Source organism: Neolamprologus brichardi, chromosome 10 (assembly GCF_056152115.1).
Source record: "Neolamprologus brichardi isolate AB-2024 chromosome 10, ASM5615211v1, whole genome shotgun sequence".
Classification (NCBI taxonomy): domain Eukaryota; kingdom Metazoa; phylum Chordata; class Actinopteri; order Cichliformes; family Cichlidae; genus Neolamprologus; species Neolamprologus brichardi.
This window is the reverse complement of record NC_142113.1, coordinates 10,261,724-10,286,494: the sequence shown is the minus strand read 5'-3', so window position 1 is coordinate 10,286,494 and position 24,771 is coordinate 10,261,724. Positions and strand designations below refer to the sequence as shown.

General features: G+C 38.4%; 1 protein-coding gene across 1 annotated transcript in view; it reads left to right on the top strand.

Annotated features, from left to right (window-relative positions):
- The window catches only part of LOC102792291 (roundabout homolog 2-like), an 80,618-nt gene that overhangs the window by 4,939 nt on the left and 50,908 nt on the right, over positions 1-24,771 (top strand). The window lies entirely within an intron of this gene.

Genomic DNA, 24,771 nt, shown 5'->3' with positions numbered 1-24,771 from the left:
ACAGTTAAAACAAGAACATGTCAGAGTCAGAATTATGGCACTGTTGTGGCTTCAGCTGATTTGTCACCCTTGGCGTTATGGGCAAGTCACAGAACAGGAAGGGAAAAAAACTGAGATAAGAACCATGAAGCTAATTGTAGCTCAAGACATTATCTGAAATCTCTGTGCCTTCTTTTTGTGCACCACATGATCTCTTTGCCTTATTGCTGTATTCAGTCCCCGTTGTCTTGTGTTTCTGTTGTCTTCTTTTACTGATGATACCTCGTCTTTGTTTCAAGGCAGTGAACTGTCCTGGAAGTGCTGAGGCTTAAGAAGATGCTGGCAATGTAATAGGACGTACAAATCGAGCCATAAGAACGAGTGTGTGTCTGTGTGTCTGTGTGTATGTGTGCGTCAGAGGATACAACATTGGCTTCCCCATACAAAACGAGACATTGTGGTGTCGGGTATTATAGCTGGTATTATCTAGCATCCCTGTCTCACTGTAATCGGAATTTACACTGCACTTTGTATCACATTTACACTGCACTCCTTGAGCTGTACAGTTGTCTTTGAAGATAGTGAATAATTCTTTCTCATAAAGAAACCAGAGACCCAAAACTGTCGTTATAGTGTCAAGAGACACATCTTCTGGCGGCTTCACTGATTCCCTTGACTGAATAGATGCCTACTTTATGAGCACAGTGACTCTGTCAGAGTGATTTTGTGGGGATTTTCTGGTTCTCCCTAAACACAATAAAGCTCGTGTGTATGTTGTAGCTCAAACAGGCATTCTGAATTCATTTTCTGAGTTAATTCTCACATTCTTTGTCACTGTTAAAGCTGCAGCTTCTTATAAATTGTTTCTTGGTTTGTTTTTCGTGAGAAACCTATGTTATGTGTAGCAACCATACATATGTTGTAAATGTGACTTACCAAAAATAGAGTAGCAACACCTAAATATTAGAAAATATAGAACTGTCTTCCTCAGCATGGCTCAGCAAAGCTTTAATATTCTTTGAAATGCATGTTTTGTTGCATATCATAGGACACATTCTTGAATCCACACCAATTGGTTTATATTTTTTGTATTCAAAGCACCATCATGATTATTTTGAGGACATTTTGAAGGATCAGTGTTGGCTCTGAGGAGTACACCTCATGAGTACACTTCGTATTTCTAGATAGAGCCATACATATTTGGAGAATGACACTTTTTTGTGTGTATTTTTTCTTTCTACATTTAAATCACACAAGCGAGATGTGATTTGAGTGCAAACTTATGGCAGTAATTCAATGGATTTACCAAAAGTAAATTAAATGACTGCCTGAATTCTACAACCCATGGACATCACGAAATGTTCTTTCTGCTCTCTAAGTCCTTTACTGCCACCACCTTTAGTTCCTGTTTTTTGTGGGTCTTTTTGCCTTCAATTTATTTTTCTTTAATAAAAGAAAAGTACGCTCTTTTGAGCCGAGATCAGGTGACTAACAAGGCCATTGAAGAGTTTCCCATTCTGTTGCCTTGAGAAACTCTTAGGTTGCTTTTGCTGCACTCTGATTAATTATATATTTGCACTGTGAAGTCCTGTCTGATCTGTTTTGCAGCATTTGGCTGAGTCTGAGCAGAGAAGTAGCACTAGCATAGCCTGCTAGTGCTACTTCTTTAAGCAGTCACATCATCAATAACCACTCGGTTCCACAGGCAGCCATACATGCCATAACATTACTTCAACCATGTTTGACAGATGATGTGGTATGCTTTGGATCACAAACTGTTTCTCTTCTTCGCCATACTTTTCACTCCTGATGATTGTAGAACAAGTTAAGCTTGGTTTCATATGTCCAAATATATATATATTTTTTTCAAAACGTTTCAGATTTTTTCTGGCAACGTCAATTGACCAATATTTACATTTATGTAGACGACTTTGACAGTGATGCATCTACCCCCACAAGATGATTTGGTTAGATGTTACTTTTTGGTGTTGCTGTTCTTGTCAGTGCATTTGTTCTTTTTTAGCAGTGTATCAGATGTTTAATTTCCCAATTCTAACTTTATTATTTTGATTTCCACCCTAATAATTGCCTTCACATGAATCAATCTTCATTGATGTACAGAAGCAAAACTAAAAACAAAAAATAAATGGTCCAAATACTCATTAATCTATTTGTACAGCTCAGTATATCTTGTCTATTATAAGGAAGCCCAGAATAGGATCCACATATTTTCAGTATTTATTATATTTACAGTAACTGCCTTGTGTACATAATGTTAAGGGATCATTTTTGTTTTCCACGGCCTTTCTTACATAAAGGACAGTACATGCCGGGCAGATTTTAGTCTTCTCTGTGTAATTCAGAATATCATGGCTACAGGGATGCATAATCACATGACTCCTCCAGGGACTGCAGGTTCCTGCCAGTATTGCTGCAGCCAAAGTTGTCATGCAATGCTCCGGGTGGGAGCAAACGGGTATATGAAAGTGCTGTGGGGATGATCTGACAGTGAGTGTAGCTCTAGAATGGTCTGTTTCTTTAGGAGTCCACACACATCCTCCGATTTTCTAATGGGCTGTAGCATTGTATCTTAACCAGTGGCTCAGAAAATGCAGCTAACTAGAGGGGTGCTGCTCCCTCGGGTACATTTGTGCTATACAAGCTCAATTTTGGTGGTTCGTCATGCATTTTGTGAGCTTGAGTCTGAGTGAAATTTGAAGAGACATTATTCATTCCGTGTGATGCAAAACACTTCAGCTGTTTAAGATGGCAGCAAAGCTTAAAATATGTAAATTATGCAGATATGCCAGACAAACCTACAGCTGACAGCCTGGCATCAACAAATGATGTACCTCACAACATTTGTTTGTCATATAAATTAGCCAGTCCATACTAAAACATCTATTTGCACACATATTTTCTTTCTCCCCTTACGCCTTAACAGGGCTCATGTTAAAGAATTAATAGTAACAGCGCAAATTTAAACCACAAGTGTTTTTGTTGTTGTTGAGAATCATCTAAAAGGACAGACAAAATGTTAGTTTTTCTTGAAATCTGAAGAAATTATTGTGCATAACTCACCATTTCTTTATTTCCTCCATTATTTGATTTGCTACTCACTTAACACATTGGCATATTTTAAAGTCTTTGCCTTTAACTTCCTTCTTGTGCCTAATCATCTAGCTTCAGGCTGACTTCAATACAACTGTGATGTCTAGAGGGACAGTATTAACATATTTTCATACCATCTGCATGGTTATTCCTTCCTTGTTAAATCTTTTAGCGCACTGTGGATATTTTCCAGCACTGTGGTTTTTCAGAGGAAATGTTTTACATTTACATTGACTCTTAGCTGAGCGAGACTGAACTAACCCTGAATAAGTAGAAGTGGGAAAAAAATGAAGTCTAGAGAGCATAAATTTTATCCTGTGGAGAATGGGAGCATATTTATTTTCTAAGCTGATGGACTATAGCAAGGCACGAAACAGAAGAATTTTCAGGCTTGTCGAGATTCTATTTCCTGACCGTCTTATTTGGTGTATATCTGACACAAATGATAACATCAGCTATTTCAAAGGAAAAAAAATACCTGTTTATTATTAGAATGTCATGTATTTTTTTCTTGATAAACAAGACCCATTGTGTTTTTGCTACTGTTGCAACATGTCACCTGAATCTCACATCCAAGTATGTAATTTTAATAATCGACAGGCACCTGCTGTCAGTGTGTACAATCACACTTGGCCAACCACTGAGGCAGCTTTTTTACATATTCACTCTGTTAAGTCAGACATTACAGCTGAGCGCTACTTCTGAGCAACGCGAACAAACAACTGTGTAACCTCCAGGCCACCAGTGGACTGGCACTAATCATCAGAGTGAGTGACTGTTGATGGAATTAGAACAGCTTCCTCAAACTATTAAGAGAAGGGACAGAAAGACATGAACGGTGATGTTTTGAAGGGAGTTGTGGGCGGAGAGGCGGCAGATGCGAGGGTATTCATTAGCACCAAACTCAAGAACAAGACGAGTCCCCTTCTGTTCAACTGTGCTAGGAGAATTAGATGTATAGTCACTCAGCCAGACAATCATCAATTAAATCCTCAGTCTCAGACAACTAGTGAACTAAGCAGAAACAATGCTAGATAAATCTAGTGCTAGATTTTTATTTTTATTTTTTTTACCATAGTTCCCTTTGGTAATCGTTTTTGCTGAAATATTGAACACACAATTTTGGAATTTTAGTATAATAGAAGAATAGATTCATTTACTGACAGTTTGATTTCAGACTGAAATCTGCGAGGTGGGATATGTGAAAAAGTCTTGAGCTGCCCATAACGTCTTTAGATTTTGCCTGGAAAATGGGAAAATAGGTGCAGTGATTCATTGAAACATGTTCAAACATAAATGGAAATAAAGTATATAAGTTAAAAGGACAGTTTGTACAATTCTTGAAAGTCAGCATTTGGTAAGACTTTCTTTGTTCTTTAGCACTATCTGAATTCTTTTTGATTGTTGGATTTCTTGTAATTTCTTCAAGTAGTTTTCAGGAATAGTTCATCAGGCGTCTTTTAGCTAAAGCTTTTTTTTTGTTTGCTTTTGTTCTGTTCTCCACCATAGAACCAAGTCCAACCGAGCTTCTCTTTACATTACAAGTTGCTATACATCAATACAACCGTTATATCCCAAATGTAATAATACGTATGCATTAAGTCAATAGTAAGTACATAACTAGAAATATGTTCAAAAAACAAAAACTATTTTCCTTTTTTTTGTAGTTTATTGCCCTTTTTTGCAATTTATTTCAGAGGTATATACTTCAAAACTGTAAATACAAAAAAGGTGCAGAAAATAGTTTCCAACCACAGGAAATTAATTTTGAATGTCTTCATAGTTTTATTTGTTAGATACACCAATTTTTGTATACTGCAGGAAAAACGAAAATAAATATTATATTGCAAATTTGCAAAAAAAAACCAGCATGTGCATCAAAATAAACTATTTCCAACAGTGCAATTTGAGTTCTACGTGTCCCAGAAACTATACAGAAAAGCATAAACTCAAACATGACATTTAAAACACCAGTATAGGTTTATAAAGGCCCTAAAGGAAAAAAATACGTTTCCCACATCACTTCCGGTTTTGTCAGGTAATGGCAGACATGCGTTTGTTCATGCTGAAGTCTATTCTAATGTATGAAACGCTATAAACAGCTGATCGGATTGGCAAAAGCGTGTTTCTGAAATATTATGTTTTTGTTGCTGCAAGTGCTCTTTGTGCAATTTTTGCAAAACCATATGTGGAAGCAAACCGAGGACAAGCTGAATGCATAAGATGTAAGTACAACTCCTCCGGTTTCCTATGCAAAATACATTTTTGCAGTAACTTATGTGGTTGCAATTCTACTGGGATTTAAAAAAGTTCCGCAAAGCGGGGAGTTCTGCTCCAATAGGCCTTAAAGTGTTAAGATGGTCCCACTCTACTTCAATATTGTTGACATTTGGCCAATGGGGAGGCCAAGCTATGACTAATAATGTTGCACTGTGTGATTTTCTTTCTAGGTGTGTTTTTGGAAGTGTGTTTGGAATCATTGCCAAGCTGAAAAATAAAGCAGTTGACAATCAATTTACAGGTGATATACATGCAGCCCAAAATCATGACAGAGCCTCCTCCAGGTTTAACGGGTTTCCTGACCTTCTCTGCACATTTGGATGAGGCTTTGGACCAGAATTTGATTCGTTCAGTCTCCTTCTTGTTTATTTGGCATACCATAGATTTTTTTCGGTGAACAGTAGATAGATCAGAATAAATATCAGATCCATCTCTCAGGTCCTATGTCAGGTCTTTGATGGAGTTATTCCATTTTCCAAAGGGAATGACATAGCTTTTTAGGCCTAACGCTTCTTTGTTTTGTCCTCATTTAAAAATAAATAAATAAATAAATACTGCACACCATGCCAAGACAGGCCAAGTTTTCAAATAGTAGCTCTTTAGGAATCATCCTGTTGGTGCAAAAATATTATTTTCTACCTATTCTCTAAAATTATTGCACACCACATGTTAAGTGGTCTTTTATGTGTTGACAGAACATTTCTCTGAATATGATCTAGTACAAGAACTGCATAAAAATGTCCTATTGCTTTAGTCCAATTTCAATAATTTTTAAAAAAGCGCACTCCTTGGAAACCATATATAAAGAAGAGCACAAAAAAAAGTTGAGCTACCAATTATGTTCAACATGTACAGTATGGGCAATATATTCAGTTTGCAGCCATATAGCTGTGCTGTGATCTATAGCATCAGTCACTGCTTCCTTGTCATTGTCTTCTCCTCAGTGATGTGCATTACCCTGAGCAACATGGCTACTGGTTGGTATAATGTACTGTGAGAGTCAAAGCAATGCTTTCTCCAGGCATGAAAATATCTTCTTCCACAAAGTGCATCTCATAGAAGGCATCATTTATCTACATCATCATAGTTATGCTTTACATTTGGTATATATCATATGGGGAGGTTTTCTTCAGAAAGCTGTGTATTTGGGTTTAGAGTTTTGCTGTGAACAGTCATTACTATTTTAAGGTACTTACCTGTAGTTAGAACTGATGGTGTGAGTCTGAAAACGTAGTAAATCACTCAAGGTTTAGTAGCCGTTCTATTGGGAGACATTCTGTGGTGCTTCAAAAAGTGGCAACTTGCCATTAATCATGCATTTCACTGTTTTGAAAACACCCAGGGTTAGTGTCTGCCTGCCAGCCCTGTGTGTTTCTAGGCAGACTGTCAATGTTTTGTATGAGTAGATAGGTTGGCCACATTGTACAATCTGTTTCCAGTTCACCAGCCCTTGTGTATCTTTCCTCTGTTTACCCTGCTTTTGTTAAGCCAGTATAGGGTTTTGAACCCAGCTGATAAGAAGTGAGCTTTCTCAGGTTTTCACCAAATTTAATCATTAGCATTATTAATACATGCCGTCATACTTTAGCAGCATTGCAGTATTATGTGTGGTTATTCCATATTTTTTTCACAATTAAGTTGGTTGTATCTAATGCGAGCAGATGTAAAAAAATAAATTCAAAACTGTGCAAGCGTATATTTCTTTAATACCTCTTAGAGGTGATTGCACAAAAAAAGGGATGCTTCTCAACGTGCATTTATGATCCCAATCACACTGATTCTTTTTTTTCTCTCCATAGGGCCATTTTGGTGTTGCTAAGCAGCCTGTAATCATCCATCAGTTTCTTGTATGTCAGTGAGCTACGTACAGTATAATTTACAGTAGCTATATTAGGACATCAAAAACAGAAACCTTGAAGTGAAAGAGAGAAACAAGCCCCCAAATAGTCACAAATGAAGCATCATATAATTTCCAAATGAAAAACGAACAAAGACCATGGTGCATTGTTAACACAGCTGAATCACAGCTGGTATATTCTGATTTTCCACCTGTTAGGTAGTTAGGCTTTTTCTAAAATAATGAGATTATAGTTATTCACATTACAAACTGTTCCAAACATGTACTCATTTTAGACAATAAGCTACAGAGAGAGCCTAAACGTCTGTTGGTGTTTAACTATCCAGTCTTTTCCACAGCACTTAAAATGTGGCTTACATTTGTAGATCATTGTGAAGCTCAGACAGGGAAAATGGTATCAAGACTCCACATGCAAATATAACCTGATCACACTCATGTGGACATTAGTATGCATGGGAAGCTTTTTGAATGTGATAATTATCAAATCCTTGAAGATGATGTGAATAATATGTATTCGAGTAGCTTTCAGGTTATGGTCCGTGGATTCGTAAGGTGGCTTTATTTCTATTCAAGTTGTTTAGTATGTGTGTGGGGATCTTTTTTTTTTTTTGCTGTTGTTGTTAATTATGTAATATATATATATATAAATATATATATATATGCCATCATTTTATGACAAATGTTCCTCTAGGCATGGTTCATGCTCTTATATTTGATTTTTTTCTGTTCATCAAAAATGGATACTAAATGGTAAATGGCCTGTATTTGTATAGCGCTTTTCTAGTCCCCAAAGCGCTTTACACAACCAGTCATCCACCCATTCACACACTGGTGATGGCAAGCTACATTGTAGCCACAGCCACCCTGGGGCGCACTGACAGAGGCGAGGCTGCCGGACACTGGCGCCACCGGGCCCTCTGACCACCACCAGTAGGCAACGGGTGAAGTGTCTTGCCCAAGGACACAACGACCGAGACTGACCAAGCCGGGGCTCAAACCGGCAACCTTCCAATTACAAGGCGAACTCCCAATTCTTGAGCCACGATCGCCCCATACATGTGGATACTACACATGTCAGATTTTCAGTAATCTTAGTTTTTTTTTTCTTCATTTCTGCTGTTGACCTTGCATTTGGAAAGGCCAAGCTCTTGGATTGTCAAAGTAGAGAAAAGCTGAAATGCTCAGCATTGAACTTTTTCCTATCGCAGGTCACTTATTGAAAACATATTGCATATACACAAAAATAGCTAAATAACTTATTAAAGAAATTCATTCTATCCAGTGCTTCAAAACTATATTTACTTCTGAATGAGAGTCTAGTCACATTTTATAGAATAGGTGTTGAATTCAAAGAAGACTGAATTAATCTGTACTGTATATATATATCTCCTATGACTGTAGAATCCCAAATGAACATCTTAGAATCTGTTAGATATGTTTCTCGATTTGTTTTGGGGTCTTAATAGTAGTGTAGGAGAATACTTTTGTTTCTTCCAGGTAGTGAAAATACAAACCACATATTTATTTTCCTGTCTTTTCAGGCAGTTTTATGTTAAAAGTATTTCTAAACTGCAGATATAGAGGTGGCCAGGGCAAGGAAGTAGAACTAATTTATGGATTTTTTTTTTTTAATTTTATTTTTTGGCTGAAGACAGTGAGTGAAGGGGCTAGCATCTGGTGCTAACTGGACCATGTTCACTCCTTGGAGGTCTGTGCATTATGAGGTTCGGTAAGTTAGCTAAGGGCTAGCATCTGGTGTTAATTGGACCATGCAAACACCTTTAAGAGCTCTGGTGCACTTTCTTACAGTTGGTTGGAAGAAACATATGCCTGGCGTGAAGAAGCACACTAGCTTGATTTGCTGTGTTCAAGCTTGTTTCAACTTTCTAATTTATGATGAGAATCAGTTATATGTAGGTGGAAATTCAAGATATAACATCTTATAACATCCTGTCTTTTTACCTTGTTTTATATATTTTACCCGAGTGTCATATTTAAAATGCTTGTAAGTGGTTATGTTTTTTCTTTAATATAATGACAACATTTAATAAGAATGGAAATGTACTTAAATATCTCACTGAATTTCACTGAATAAATGTTTCTTTAAATAAGCACTATTTTATTTTACTCACAATAACACACTAACTTGCTAATACAACTGTTCCCCCTTCACAAAGCACTTTTAATGTTATCCAGCAAAATGATGACTAAAGTTTGTTTGGTTTTTTTTAGAAGGAATTCTGAGTTACATAAGTCAGTGATAAACAAGGTTGCTTGTCAAACAGATGCTAACTATTAAATTATGGAATCTAGTTACTTTTCATGGTCAGTTGATCTTTACCCTCTTGGGATTTTATCATCCTGCATTGCTTCATCACGTTTGGGACTATTATTTGCATTCTTTCAAAAGGAAAACAACACTAACTCTGTCTGATAAAAACAAGTACTCTAAAAGACTTCAGGGAGTAGTGCTTGGCAAAGGCATTTAGTATTCTAATAGTAGAAAATATCATCAATAGTTACAAGTCTGACAGATTATAAACAGACTATTTTATTCACAAGTTGAAAGTGTCTGGTGTCCCAGTAACTATAGAATTCATCCTAATGAAAGCAGCAGTCAGTGTCATCCTTTCATTTAAGTGATTGTGTTTACTGAGTCAGTGGCTAGGTCATATTGGGTCAAGCTACTCACATGCTCCTGTCACAACCTGTGACTGGGGATTGCTGTTATGAATAAACCAAATATTGCTATCTACCTGAGGAGTCCTGCACACATATTGAAAATCTTCTTTCAAAATTGTGTTGAGGGTTGCAGTTTCCAGCTACAGATTTCTCATCCAGCGAGGAAAGATATGTGTTTACTGTCAAAGTAGCCTTCAACTTTAATGCCTAAGTTGAGGACTGTGTGGTAAGAATTATTATTTATTTTATTATATTATTATTATTAGATATTATTATTATTTTTAAACCATTAAATAACATACATGTAACAGTATTTGTCAGAAGAATTCAGCCATGCATACAACATTTTATATTCAACACGTTTGTGTTGAGCTTGCAAAGACCAGCTACAAAATACATTTTCAATATGACGGATCACAAAATGATTCATTACACACCACCGTCTACTTTTCAAGGTATTATATTGTGATGCCAAACACAGTACATTACTGGCTATAATTTAATGCAGTCGTGTTCCAACATTTGAATTTGAAATATGGCTATACATCTCCTTTTAGATGAGTTGGCGCTGGCTTGAGCTACTCCATTAGCAGACCTTGAATGGGGCCTTCACACTATTACAGATATAGCTGTAACTTATTGCTTCTGTCATCCGTAGAAGCTGCTGCTGGGTGTAGCCTTCTGTTTTCAGAAAGCGACATCCAGCCATGTTTTATGACAAATATATAAAGCGGCGTGACGCTATTAGGACGGGTAATGGATTATATTCAGAAATTAAATGAAGAATTTAATTTTCTTTTTAACGTAAAACGAAATCAGTAATTTAAAGTGACCCCTAGCATGATAATGTGTTCACACTGTATTTGTGTGTTTGCGCGCGGGATTGGGTGTCTTTACTCATGTGTGATTGTGTGTGCATCTGAGTGTGACAAAGCAAAGGCGTGTGTCTCTCAGCAAAATGATAATGCTTCATAATTGTTGCACTGCAGTTATTGATGTACAATATATGCATGTTCTCGATGTGGGTTAGAGGGCATATTTAGGCAGATTGCCCTAATGCAAAAAAGAAAAAAAATCCCCCGTGGACTATAACACATGCAGTTTTATTAAAATGTATTATCATCATTCTTTTCGTGGTATATTAACCATCGCTGGAAGCCAGTGAATGTGTTGAAATATCTGCTGTTTCACTGTGTAATACTGCTAACTTAAGTGTGCCTATCCCCTCCTTTCTTCAGTCTGGCTGGGGTGATGAGAGTGAGGAACATCACCAACCAGCCAGAGGGTCTCTGTAGTTGGTTTATTATTCATGTTGTCTACCCAACATTCTACCCAATCTAGGCCAAAGCGCTATTATAACTGCTAAGTGTCACACGCAAGACTTCCGTTTGCCCATTCATTCACTCCCATTGCATCAGTCTATGCTGAAGTCCATCCACCCTATACTCTGATTCACAAAATGTTGAGAGTGCTAGGACCAGAGCAGCAATAAAATGACATCAGGCTTCCAAGAGTACACACCTGAATGAGTAAAGAGGAATGGGAATATCCGGAAGCTTCATTAATTCATGAAATCTGCTGGATGTAGTATTTTTCTTTTATCTAACCCCGAAACTCACGAGCATCTGTCTGCTCGTGCTTTTACCTGGCTAAGGTGATTTCATAAATAAATGCTTTCTACAAGACAAAGTGGGCTGACAGAATGTTTCCTGTCACTACCTTTTATATCAGCAAATCCATAAAGTGCTGCACCCCTGTGTGTCTTAATTTATTCTCAACTGCTGTAAAGGGTGTAATTGCAACAAGGCACCAAATAACATTACATCCCATCTGACATGTGTCTGTTTGTGTAACGTAAGTGATACTTACACTTGGTGTGGTTAGATGGTAGACTCAGGACTAGTGTTTCAGGGGTCTAAGTGGGATTTCTGATAATCAAGACGGCTACTAACCATCGCATACCGTGTTGTTGATTTATACTTTACAGATTTTCATTTCCTTTAAACCAAATGCTCTATTTAGTTCTTCATTCAGTTGCATAACCCTGCTTTTTCTGATTTCATATTCTCTTCAACCTTGAAAGCTTACTTATCATTCCACTCTCTTTTATTACTTTCTCCTCTCCAGCGCCCAACACACACATGTCCTGTGTTGTTCTTTATTTGTATATGCCAGAGACCAGGTATACTATGATCCTTTAGATTCTTGATTATTCTTTTTATGTTGCATGTACAAAACAGATTTTCTAGGTTGTTGGATGAGTCAGGTACCTTTTACTTCATGGATTTGTCAATGCAGCTACTACATCTAAGGACTTTTAAGCCCTCTACTGCAGCTGTAAAACTCCCTTATCAGAGTGAAAAGTGATGGGAAACATGTCGTGAGCTACAGAGTCTTAATTCCATACTTAAAGTAGTTCACAATGAGGGATGTCACGCCGTGAAATTTCATTTTTGTAGAAGCGAAAGATTTCATTACCAAAGACTCCTCAGAAAAACATTGTTCTTCTTCACTGTTTTTCCTGTTTGTCTCCCTCGACACTGGCTTGGCAGAAAAAAAAATGCTTATGTGTACAATAGTAGTATTTTCATGGAAAGCACAACACTTTATTTCTTCTCCCTACGTTATCCTTGCCGTAACCGTTTTTACGCCTCAGATAACTAATGGGAAAGAGCAAAATGTCACATGATAAATCTTATATTTAGAACACATATGCAATATGAGGGAGCTACAATGAGAATCACGAGTCATTACAAAATTAACATTTTGGTTAAGAGACAATAGGACTGTAGCACTGCAGAAGGCTGTTTTATAAAGTGTTCCTCTGTAAAGGATGTTGTTCCCATGGTTAGTTGGTTTGCTTGGTCTCTCATGCTCCAGTAGTTAATGTGTACTAGTCCATTGCTGCAGATGTTGTCCGCATGGGGACTGGAGCTGAGGAGTGACCAACAGAGCTCAACGTGGGGAGGGACGGACAGTGTGTTCCAGAACAGATGTTTCCAGCCTTTGTGCATTTGTCATTTCAGCTTTAATCTGGTCAGTGAAGGGCATAGATGCTGCATGGATGGGGACCCCAGCTGTCAGCACTCTTGAGAAGTCACCCACCCCTCCACCCCTCACCACAAATCCTAAATTCACTCGAACATTCAAGGTCCTCCTATTCAAATCCATACTCATGTACGCACGCAAAAGCAAACACCACACTTTGTAATTGGCTCAGAATTAGGGCACACGGACTATTGTTGAACCTGTGGAGATTATGCATCATGCTTGAATCTGTGGAGATTATGCAGTGCTGGGATATTATGCCTCCATTTTCTCTGATTGCCTCTTTGTATTATTTCCCTTGGTTGTGCCGTAGTGAATCCTCTACTTATTTCATCCCTTTTTCTTCCCTAATATTGTACTTCATTCTGTTTTTGGTTTTCACTCAGTTTTCCTCTGTTGTACACAGTCTATTCCCCTGCTTTCTACCATTCTCCTCTATTCACCCCCCACCCCTACACACACACACACAACCACCACCATCAACCATCAACACCACCACTCTCCACCCCCTTGCCTTACCCTCCTCCTCCTCCGTGCCTCTCCTCCTTAGGGCCTCTGGCTGTCTCCCCACAAGTGATGTTCTCCTGGCCAGATGATGCATGCATATCTCTTGTGTCTTCTTGATGCTAACTCACGTAGACATTTGCACGGCATTGTGGGATTCTGCTCTCGGTCATATTTCATGTAATGATGAAAATGATGATGGTGATGAGGAATCAGGGAGAGGCGGGGATGGGGTTGGAGAGGGGGTGTGCTTCTATTTTTTGCCCTTGTCTTTTCTTCAGTATCAATCAGTGCATTGAGATTAGACAGTAGATAAATGGTGGTCACACAGAGTGAAGCATGGGTAATAAGTTTTGGTTCGAGTTTGGACGAGTTCCTGTTCACTTTTCATGCAATCATGAACAGCACTCAGTATTATACACAAAAAAGTAGGATTCATCGCTGCTTGTGTTTAGCATCAGTTTAGAATTATAAACTCCGACTTTCATGGTTGCTAATCTCTGGGTCAGTCACTCTTCTTCTGTTTTTTTGTTTGTTTGTTTGTTTTGTTCACTTCAAGGGCACCCATGATTGCTTGAACAGTGTGTTCTGAGGAAGAGACAGGAAGTGAAAATTATCCCTAATAGAATAACATTTTCCTTGCAAGTGTGCTAACGAACGGAAATGTGTTCTGAGCAAAGACCGAGTAAGAGGGAAACAGGGAGGATAAACATATTCAGTGAAGAGAGAGGGGAGGGAGGTGTCATTATTGGATGAGTCTGGGCCATGGCAGACTTTTGGCCCTCCTACAGTGTCTCATCTGTGTGTATGTGCAGCACATTTGTGTGTGTTATAGAGTTAAAAAGATATGCTGGTGCTTGTGTGCACATTTTAGGGACTTGCTGCTATGCAAAGCTTTGTCAGTGGATATAGCATCTATGGAAGAGAGATTTCTTCACAGTCTACGCTACACCCTAATTAATCTGCTTAAACCTGCTAGGCCTGTCTCCAGCACTCTTACACATCAGAAAAGCCAGCTCTGAATCCAACCAGGATTTTCTCCATGGATGCCAGTGGAAAATCATTCCAGCTTCACCGCTGACAGCTTTCTGTCAGAATGTGCAGAAATGCATATAGAGTGGAGACAAACATACACATCATCATTTCTTATCATGAATATTGAATAGGGAAGCAGTTATCAAGAGGGGTCATGAAGTCCCTTAAAAGGTCTAGTTGTTGGTTTATATTGCCTACCTACAGCCAGTGCCTTTCAGATGACAAGCACTTCCATATCCAACAGATAAAGCATTGTAAGGTCAGTGCTGTTCTATTGGCTTTGCCAAAGGGTATAGCTGTGATCTGGATATGACAAAAACACCAATGACCAAATGGTGACAGTCTTTTTTATTTATTGCTGGAATAACTCCCCTGTAACATCTAATGAAATAAATTCAGATGGTACAGCCAAAAGTTTTTTGGGGTTTTTTTTGCAAGCTGTTGTGACAAACTACTTCAATCCAACTTACCGTACCTAACTTCATTCATTTCTAATGAACAACGCGCTTTTAAAGAGTGCCACACTGAATATTGAATTGAAGTTGGAGATAAAGTTTCAGGCTTTTGGTTGCACTTAAGCAGATTATAGTGTGATGACTGCAGAATGAAGGAATCATCACAGCAAGCAAAAATGAAATGTTCAATATTTTCTTGGCAGTACCTACAAAATATAGACTAACGCTGGAGTGCGTGTGAGCCACACTGTTCCAAAAAATAGTAATGTCAAAGTATCTTTCTGTATATTTTACAGTTTTGTACTGTCTTTCTAGAATATCATGACATTTACATAAGTAGACTGTGATTTTACATGTCAAAGGTAAAATAACATAACATCACTGTGCATATAGTAAAACACAATTTACTTGTTTTTTAAATATATTTTTTGTACATATGCATATTTAGATTGTAAAAATACATTCACAAATGTATCATGATTTCACAAATATCTGTCCGTTATTTGAAAGATCGAACTGTTGAATTCAAATGTAATGCTATGGAAAAGCATATAACATGATTCCTATAAGCTTGTGTTACATCACATAAGTATTATTATCATTGCTGTTTAGGGTGATCGTGGCTCAAGAGTTGGCAGTTCGCCTTGTGATCAGAATGTTGCCGGTTCAAGCCCTGGCTCGGACTCTCTCGGTATTGTGTCCGCGGTCAAGACTCTTCACTTACCGCCTACTGCTGATGGTGCGATATGGCAGCCTCGCCTCTGTCAGCCTGTCCCAGGGCATGCAATCCATTATTATTTAAACCAACTGTTAACTGTATATTTCTGTACATATTACATATTATGGTTCATATTGCCACATACATTGACCTTGTTTATAAGTAATTTCATTGTTTGATCACGTTAAGATGTTCCTAATTTATTTGTCTAAAAGCACTTGGAAAAGGCAGAATCCCATGTAAAATTAGCGCAACAAACTCTATTTTCATTACTGAAAATGACTGTATTTTTACGAGAAAGTTATTTTCTGTTATTTTACGGTAGTATTTTGGCGCCCCAGCTGCCGGAATATTACCGTTTTTTTAAGATTTGTTTTTTTTTTTCCTATTTATAGATAATTTCATTGTGTAATCACATTAACATGTTCCTAATTTAATGTTTAAAATCACTTGAAAAGGCAAGATCCCATGTAAAATTAGCGCAACAAACTATATTGTCATTACTGGAAATAACCGTATTTTTATGAGGGAGTTATTTTCTGTTATTTTACGGTAGTATTTTGGCGTCCCAGCTGCCGAAATATTACTGTTTTTTTAAGATGTTTTTTGTAACAGTGCAGAGCTTTAGCAGGCACAATATTTTGCTGAAGATGTAACCTGGCTAGACAGATACTAGACCTAGCATGATGCTGATATCACACTGAGTGTGTATATTTTCTTGTGGCTTGCCAGCTTATTATTTAGTTTGGGTGTCTAATGACTGGAAAGGCGTATGCATTGATGGTTTGGATCTTATTCCTTTGTATAGTGCCAAACACTACAGTATCCATGAGTGGTGCGTTGAGTCACAGGGATTGTTATTGTCAGCTCAGTTCTGCCTTGTCTTAGAGTCCTGATGTGTTGCTCTGTCAACCAGGAGGTGATTTGGGGCCCAGTGGTGTTATTTCCAATTTTTTCGACTCATTTGCCTACTCATCCTGGGTGCTACCATGTCTGAGAGGAGCTTCCATGTTGTGGAGTGGAGGTAATTGGTAGTTCGAGACTATCATACCCATTATATGATATATCATGATATATGTGGCAGTCCTTAAAAATTGCTCTGCCCTGTGTCAATCAGTCCTGGTGCATACCTGCTGTTAGAGGTCACTTTGCTGTGAGGTGATCATTGAGAGTTTAGCTGCTATTGAGAGATTACTCTGAATGGATCTTTGGAAAACTGATTCTACAGTCTAGTTCTTCAGCCATGTAACCAGAGCTGTGAGCCTTTAGTTGACAGTTTCTAGAACCTCAGTTATCTTGTTGTACCTCTTTTTCATCCAGGATGTGTCTCTTATGATTCCCTTCTGCAACTCAATCAATTAACATCCTCCAACTTTTTGGTTTCCATGATTTTGGCTTTTCCTCTACCTGCATCCTGGATCTATATCCAAGTGATTTTAAGATTACTGTGGCAATGGTATGTATATGTGACCTCAATGGTTTCAGTGATACTGGTAGTACAGATGATGCATTGACCAGTATTCATATTCACAGACATTTTCTTAAATGGGCAATCAGTGTGCCATATTTTTCTATAGTTGGCTACCTTCAGTTTTGCCACAATATTCATCTTCACCACAGTACTGTAGATGCAACTGTCATTGCAGGTAGCTGGGAACCATCACGTTTAGTTACACTGCTCGTCTACTTTGTGTACACTGTTTTTTCCTAGCATGTTTGGCTTATTATTTCCACACTGCTGACTATTGTTCCTGTGGTGTTACACGGGGAAAAAAAAGGTTGGAAATAGCTGTGGTGAAGATGTTTTTCAAGATGAGGGCGGACCATAGGGTGGCATACAAGAGTAGAGGAAGGTGCACACAGGTGGACTGTATCCTGTGTAGACAGTGCAATCTAAAAAAGATGCAAGGGAGTGTCAAGGGGAGAATGTAGCTAGATACCATCAGATGGTAGTCAGTAGGATGAATTTGGAAATCAAGAAGAGGAAGGGAGGGAAGGGAGAGTCAAGGGTTAACTAGTGGAAGCTGAAGAAGGAAGAATATTGCACAAACTTCAGGAAGGCATTGAGACAGGCTTTGGGTAGTAGGGCAGAGTAGAGCTCTGATTTGACGAGAGAAACTGCCAAGAAGGTATTTCATGTGTCTTTTGAAGAAAGAAAAGAGGACAAGAGAGCTTAGTGGTGGAATGAGGCATTATAAGAGGAAGAGGTCAATAAAAAAAAAGTAGAATATGGGGAGGTGAGATACAGCAAAGAGAGAGGTGGCAAAGATGAAGGAAAATACTTATAGTTAGAAAATGACTTGTACTGATTGGCTAGGCAGAGGAATCCAGCTGGAAAGGGTGTGCAGCAGGTTAGCGTGATTAAGGATAGCAATGTACCAATGAAGACAGTGCTGAGAGGGTGGAAGAAGAACTTTGAGAAAATGAATGAAGAAAATGATAGTGGAAGGGAGATGGATGGATGAATGAATGGAGAAGTAAATCTAGAAGTGCAGTAAACTGGTAAGGAGGAAGTGAAGTCAGCTATGAAGAGGATAAAGAGTGGAAAGTTGGTTATGACATACTTCTTGAGGTATGAAGATGCCAGTGAGACAGTGGACTTGGATTTTAGCCAGACTGTTTAACACAGTCGTGGAGAGTGTTGATGGAGAAGTATAGCAATGGTCAGAAAAAGTTGCACTGTCTTTATGGATCTAGAGATAACCCATGGAAGGGTGGCAAGTGAGGAACGATGAGGTTAAGCAGGAGTTTCTGTGGACTACGATGTTCACAGACAATATTGTGATATGCAGTGAAAGTTGGGAATGAGTGGAAGAGTGCCTGGAGAGCTGGAGGTATGCTGTGGAGAGAAGAGGAATCAAAGTCAGTCGAAGCAAGACAGAATATGTCATGAATAAGAGCGACACAGGTGTAATGCTGGAGATGTATGGAGGAGAAGTGAAGACGGATGAGTTTAAATACCTTGAGTCAGTTGTTGAAAGGGGGTGCAGACATGGTGGACCAGATGGAGACAACTGTCAGGGGTGATTTATCAAAGAAGGATAGCAGTAAGAGTGAATGAGAAGGTGTACATGAAGGTAGTGAGACCTACTGCTATGTACGGTTTTGAGACCATGGCACCAACAAATAGACAGCAGGCTGAGGTGGAGGGAGCAGAGCTGATGTTAAGACTTTCATAGACCGAAATGAGTACATCAGAGGGACAGCTCAAGTTTTTAGAGTCAATGTTTAAGAGACAAGGTTGATTTTGTTTTGACATCCTCAAAGATTCATAGTGGATATAGTGGGTTATGCCACAGCTGTTCTAAATTACCAAAATCCTCTTTAATTGTTTTTGTAATAATTCATCCATTACTCTGCCCAGATTGCATTCCTGAACAAAGAAAACCATTTTTGTGGTTGGTGGTTCAGTGTTATGCTTGATTAATTTCTGGCTTCTCAGAAAAGTCCAGTATGCTGTTTTAAATTTGGCTACAAAAATGAAAACTAAATAATTTTCAGTTAATAAAAATAATGTTGTAGTTCTAAAGACATAGAGAGAGTAAAAGAGATAGGAATCGAAAGCAATCCTTATATTCAAACCTATAGGGTAGTTTGTCCAACTACCTTTGAGCCTCTGAAAATGGATGACTATGTATAGTTGTCTTATGCATGGTTTTAGGAATGATGATGATAATTAAAAAGTTATGATATAAATAGTACGTTTACCTTCCATACAACAAAAAGTTGCAAGAGGAACAAACACTGCTTGTTTTGGTCTATGTAGACACAAAAGCATTCATGAAATTAGGACTCTTTTTCACTTAAAAAGGCACAAATGTTGGTAGGTGCAGTGGCAGATGCATCATGACTATTGTTTTTAATAAGAGCCTGAAAAAAAGGATCCATGGGATTAAAATTGCTAATTTAAATTCCTTTGTCTGCTGGTTAATGCCGCTCACAGACAACTTGCCAGTTCCCCAGTTTGACTACTTCTGTCCAAACTGAAGATGATGCCAATGTAAGTCATGACACAAATTAGCAGAATTTATTTTCTTTTGAAGCAGAAAAAAATTGTCTGCAGTTGAATTGACTGAAAAACAAAGCAAAAATCCTTTTAGTGGTGCAACCAAACACTGGTTTCACATTTGTGTCCACGTTTAGAGAGGCCATTCCTTTCCTCTGACAGCCTCAGTAAGTTTCAGATAACCTCAGATAACCAGCTTCTGTGTTGAATCAGACATAGCACAAGTTATTCCTTGAGCAGTCAAGCATAAGTATTTTTCAACATCAAATATGACTTTTTTTTTCTTGTCTGTTTTGCATATTTCATTGAATTATTTCATATTGTATTAAGTATTTACAACATTAGATTTTTTTAATGATATTATTATATTTAAATAAGTACTCCATGTCACACTGCCACAATTTTCTTTTTGTTTTCTTCCTGTTCTTAAAATTGACTCATTTATACGTTTATATGTGGCTGTAAAAAAAAAAGAAAAAGAAACAAAAATTCTATTGACTGAAGCATTTTGCAGGTTGCGTAGATAATGGCCATGCATGTCATTTCATGTCCCCTGATATCGTTAAGGGTAACACTTGTTTAGATCAAAGATTTCTCACTCAATCAGTCTCATTTTAACAACATTCCTACTGTGAGTAAGATGCCTGTTTTGTTTTTTGTTTGTTTGTTTTGTTTGTTTGTTTTTTTTGTTCTTTTTTGGGGGGGCTAGAAGACTGTTAATCACATTTTCCTTCCTTTCTTTCTTTTTAGTCTCAGAACTACATAACTACAACTACTAGCTGACATTTTGGAATATTTGTGATCACTTTAGTTTTTTTCTCTTGAGCAAACATGACTCAGTGCAGTGAAAATCAAGACTGAAAAGATAATCTTGTGAAAATGTCTTGACCTCGATAAACAACATTTAGCAAAATACTATCAGCTCAACATCCACCTTTTAGTTTTCTGAAGCTTTCTGTAGTATTGCACACATTGTAATAGTTTTGATCTCAAGTGTGAATTTTATCATTTCTTTGGAAGTGCACATGTTCACACCAGGATCTTTATGCAGTGCAACTGCACACACAACACATTGTGAAGTTGTAGTGAGCAGTTAGGCAATCATTTAAATGATTTTTTTAATTGGACATAGGACAAATGCTGAAGTAGAACAATTCCAAAGCCACCCTTCTCCTTCTCCTTCTGTGTTAGCTCAATTAATCCCTGATTGGAGCTAATTACTTGTGTAACGTCTATTTGAAATAAGGCTGGATATAAAGTAGGCTGAAGACACTTGGCGATTTCTTCTTCACTCTTTAATGCAGTCTTCCTGCCAAACAAACCAAATATTTGATGACAGAGTGTCTAATTGCCTGCTTTCTATCTCACTCACTCGCTGCCTTTGATTAACAAGCATGGGCAGGTGCGTACTGTGCTGAAGTGTGCATGATTTAGATTTACATTCCCACACTATAGATTATACATTAACACTTTGATAGTCGTTCTCGATCACTAAATCATACTTTCTGTTTTCCAGCCATTAAAACGCTCAGGTCTGGCTTTACTTAGGCTATTAGAAGCTGTTAAGCGGGGTGAATAAACTGTGAGCTAATGACGAGAATGCATCTGCAACATCTGAACTCCACAGCACCACATTTAGCAGCACTTAATTAATCTTAATGGTTTCTGAAATAAGCCAGCCAAACAAATATCTTATCCATAAATTACTTTTCTCTGTGCCGTAACACATGTTGCCACAAAGCACCCACTGGGGATGCTTATAAATTAATATATATGTGTGCAGTATATGTGCGCAGCCTGAAACCCTTACAGTGCAAACTGAGACACGTGTAGTCTTTCCTAGTAAAGAGTTGTTTATCACAATATTAGCTGCCTAAATCAACCTCACTCCCATTTCCCCTTTCTCATCATTTTCATTCCCCTCTTAAATTTTTCTCTTCTCACACCATAATTCTCTATCTGTCTTCTTACGAGGGACCAGAAAAGAGTTGGAGCCTGCACAAGTGCAGGCTCAGTTATTTGAAGGGATGCCATTTAAATTAGTGTTGAAGTTGAAGGAACAGTTTCAGTAAGTGGTGTTTGCAGGAGTATTTTTATTTATTTATTTGTTTGCATGTTTGTGTGTGTGTGTGTGTGTGTGTGTGTGTGTGTGTGTGCCGGGGTGTTTGTGTGTAGTGCCTGTCACAATGTTCTTATCACCTCCTCACACACCTGCTTCCATCGAAGACTGAGCCTCCCCTCTTCTCAAGCCTTCTCATCAAAGCCAGATCCAACCACAGTTGTCGCTTCCCTCTCCCTGCACGTGTCCCCCTCCCCCGTCTAGCTGGTTTGGCTTGTGTTCAGCAGCAGCCACTCCCCTTGTATTACTGCGTTGTCTAGGCAGTCAGACCTTGCTGGTATCATGCAATCCCCAAGAGGAAAATTCATGTGGCTTGGCGGATGCACGTACAGGTGCTGTAACTCTTGGAACGGCTATTTGGGATTAGGGGGGATGATAAACTGCTAAAAGCACAAAGCCTCAAGTTGCTGGCATTGGGAGTGGAGAGAGGACATTTTTCTGCAAACTACAGGTGCAAATCAGATGCTTTAGCTAACAAAGTCACTGTCAATTTATGTGCAATACCATCTATAAATAAACAAATTGATAGAAACTTGTGTGTGTAAATGAATGTAAGGCAAAGAATGATCCAAATGCAATGCACATATGCAATTTATTTCCACAGACACAATAGAAACAGTCGCATGATTCAGTTCTGTCTAATTAAAAGCAGTGTGTGTAGGTGGCAAAAAAATCAATTTGGTTTCCATACAACCTTTGTTTGTTCTCAATTTTAAACAAAGCCCCTTGAAAACAGCAGCACAATTAAGAGGTGCTGCGTTGTTTAAATCGTTACACAAACATAGAGCTACAAAAAATAAAGCATATAAAACTGGAAATAGTCCAAATAGTGTATTTCCAAGGCTTTTGTAAGTATATGTGTTTCTTCAAATCACGTAGACTAATTCTGGATGTCAGTGTTATAGGAGCATGTGCTCTAGTGCAAAACCTTCAAGCAGAGATAGAATTTAAGGCTATTAATTCTCCTAGTTTTTATAGAGGATGCTTTCACAAAATGCCCCCTGGATGCTATGCAGAGACAGAATTATCACTTCTGTAACATGGCAACATTTCTTTCTGACTCTCTATTGACACCTTACCTCTGTTTTTCACAGGACTGACAGCTAATCTCTACTTGCCTTCCCGTAAAGGCATTACAGTACATTGACGAGCACTTTTATCTATATTTTTTTTTGCTCTTCCCGTACTCTTATGTTTATCTACTGTACCTTGCAATAGTTGTGCAAATTTTGCTCTTTCTTAATTAACTCTGCCAAAATAAAGACTGTCTTTTGGTTCCTAATTAAGAGATGCTGAGGTTGTAGTATATTGGAAATGTAAAATGAGAATCTCATTTTCTTTGACTTCCTTGAGGCTGGGATTTTAGGAGCAGTCCTTCCTATCACTAATCAAGCATTTGGTGTTTGGTGTGGTTATTGTATCCAGATACAACATTTTGATGATTCGTTTGATAATTGTGTGTGTATGTATGTGTGTGTGTGCGTGGGCTTCTCTATTTAATGAAAGATGGATATTTATCCAACTCCTACTTAATGGAAGTGCAAACCTTATCTATGTATGCAATCTCAAGAACCCTACCTCCAGACAGAACTTTATAGTAACATCTGTATGTGCGGTGTGCACACACCCACCCCCCACCCCGTCCGTCGCTGTCTGCTTTGTCCTCCCTTGAGAGCCGCAGCATTAATAACTGTAAGTGGATAATGCCCTCGTTCGAATTCCGATCAAGGTTTAATAAGAGCATGATTCAGTCGGCTACTGGCAGCAGAAGGCACTTTGTGCGTGTGTGTATATTCTTTAAGGTAAAGTAAAGTGCATTACTGGGGTGCATTCAAAGGTTTTGGTGGTCAATTTCCGACCTTTCTCCTCACATTGACACAAATCGAAAGCCTAAAAGTGAGGTGCATGACTATATCACTGTCACACTGGTGGTATGAGTCCTTAATAATGTAAGCAAAGTGGCAGTAACAGATTAATGCTTATGCACTTGTTCTCTGTCTGCTTGCTAACCAATGCAGGACCGCTCATATACATTCTGGACTTGTGTATCAGTAAATGTCTTTAGAACTTGTTGTCATAAACGGTTATTGCACTGGCCTATGCTTGCAGCTATAAGGGGAGAATCTCTTCAATATAGGTAAATATGATATAGTCCTAGATTCTTTACAGGCATCCTGTCAACAGCCAGTCATCTAATACAAGCAGACTGGTAGGAACGGCAACGCTTAATAACGTAAAACATTACAGCAAGAAGGACAGGGAAGTAAAAATGTACTGCAGCATCACATGGAAACACTTAAGAATTATTAATGTTTCTATGTATTATGTAATATTAAGTTCCTCGTGGAAGCCATGGGACAATACAGAGAGAGCATTATTCATGTTGAGAAGACGTGTGTTATGCTGAGAGTCAGAGCCATTAAACAAGCTATCTGTTCATTGCCATTAGCTCCAAATGCTCCGAGAGAAAAACCTGACTTTGACATCTAATCCTCTTACTCGGAAGCGAACTAATGCACGCAGAGCATGTAGTACATCTCACAAACAGATCCATTTTTTTTAATGCACATACCTCCGATGGCACAGTATCGATGAGAAGTCTGTTTTTGTTGTCTCCCCAAACGTCTTTAGACTTCCCCACTCTGGTCCTGTCTCCCCTCTCCCCTCCCTCTACCCAACCAGATGGCCTCCCTCTAACAGAGCATTGACACCAGATGTGCAGTTCCAGTGTCGACTCAGGGACCAGCTGGGTTGAGTGTGCCAGTGGTTCTGTTAATGAAAATGGCTATGCTGTGTGTGTGCGTGTGTGTTTGTATTTACTGTGGTTCAGTGGCATGTGACAGTTGGGGAACTCTCTGTGGGTGAGGGTTTTTTTTAGAGTGAGCCACAGTGAGAGGCAGTGCAGATCAACTCAGGCATGTAGTGCTCAACAGCTCACCCACCAAGGTTGGAACTATACAGCTACCCATCCAGAAT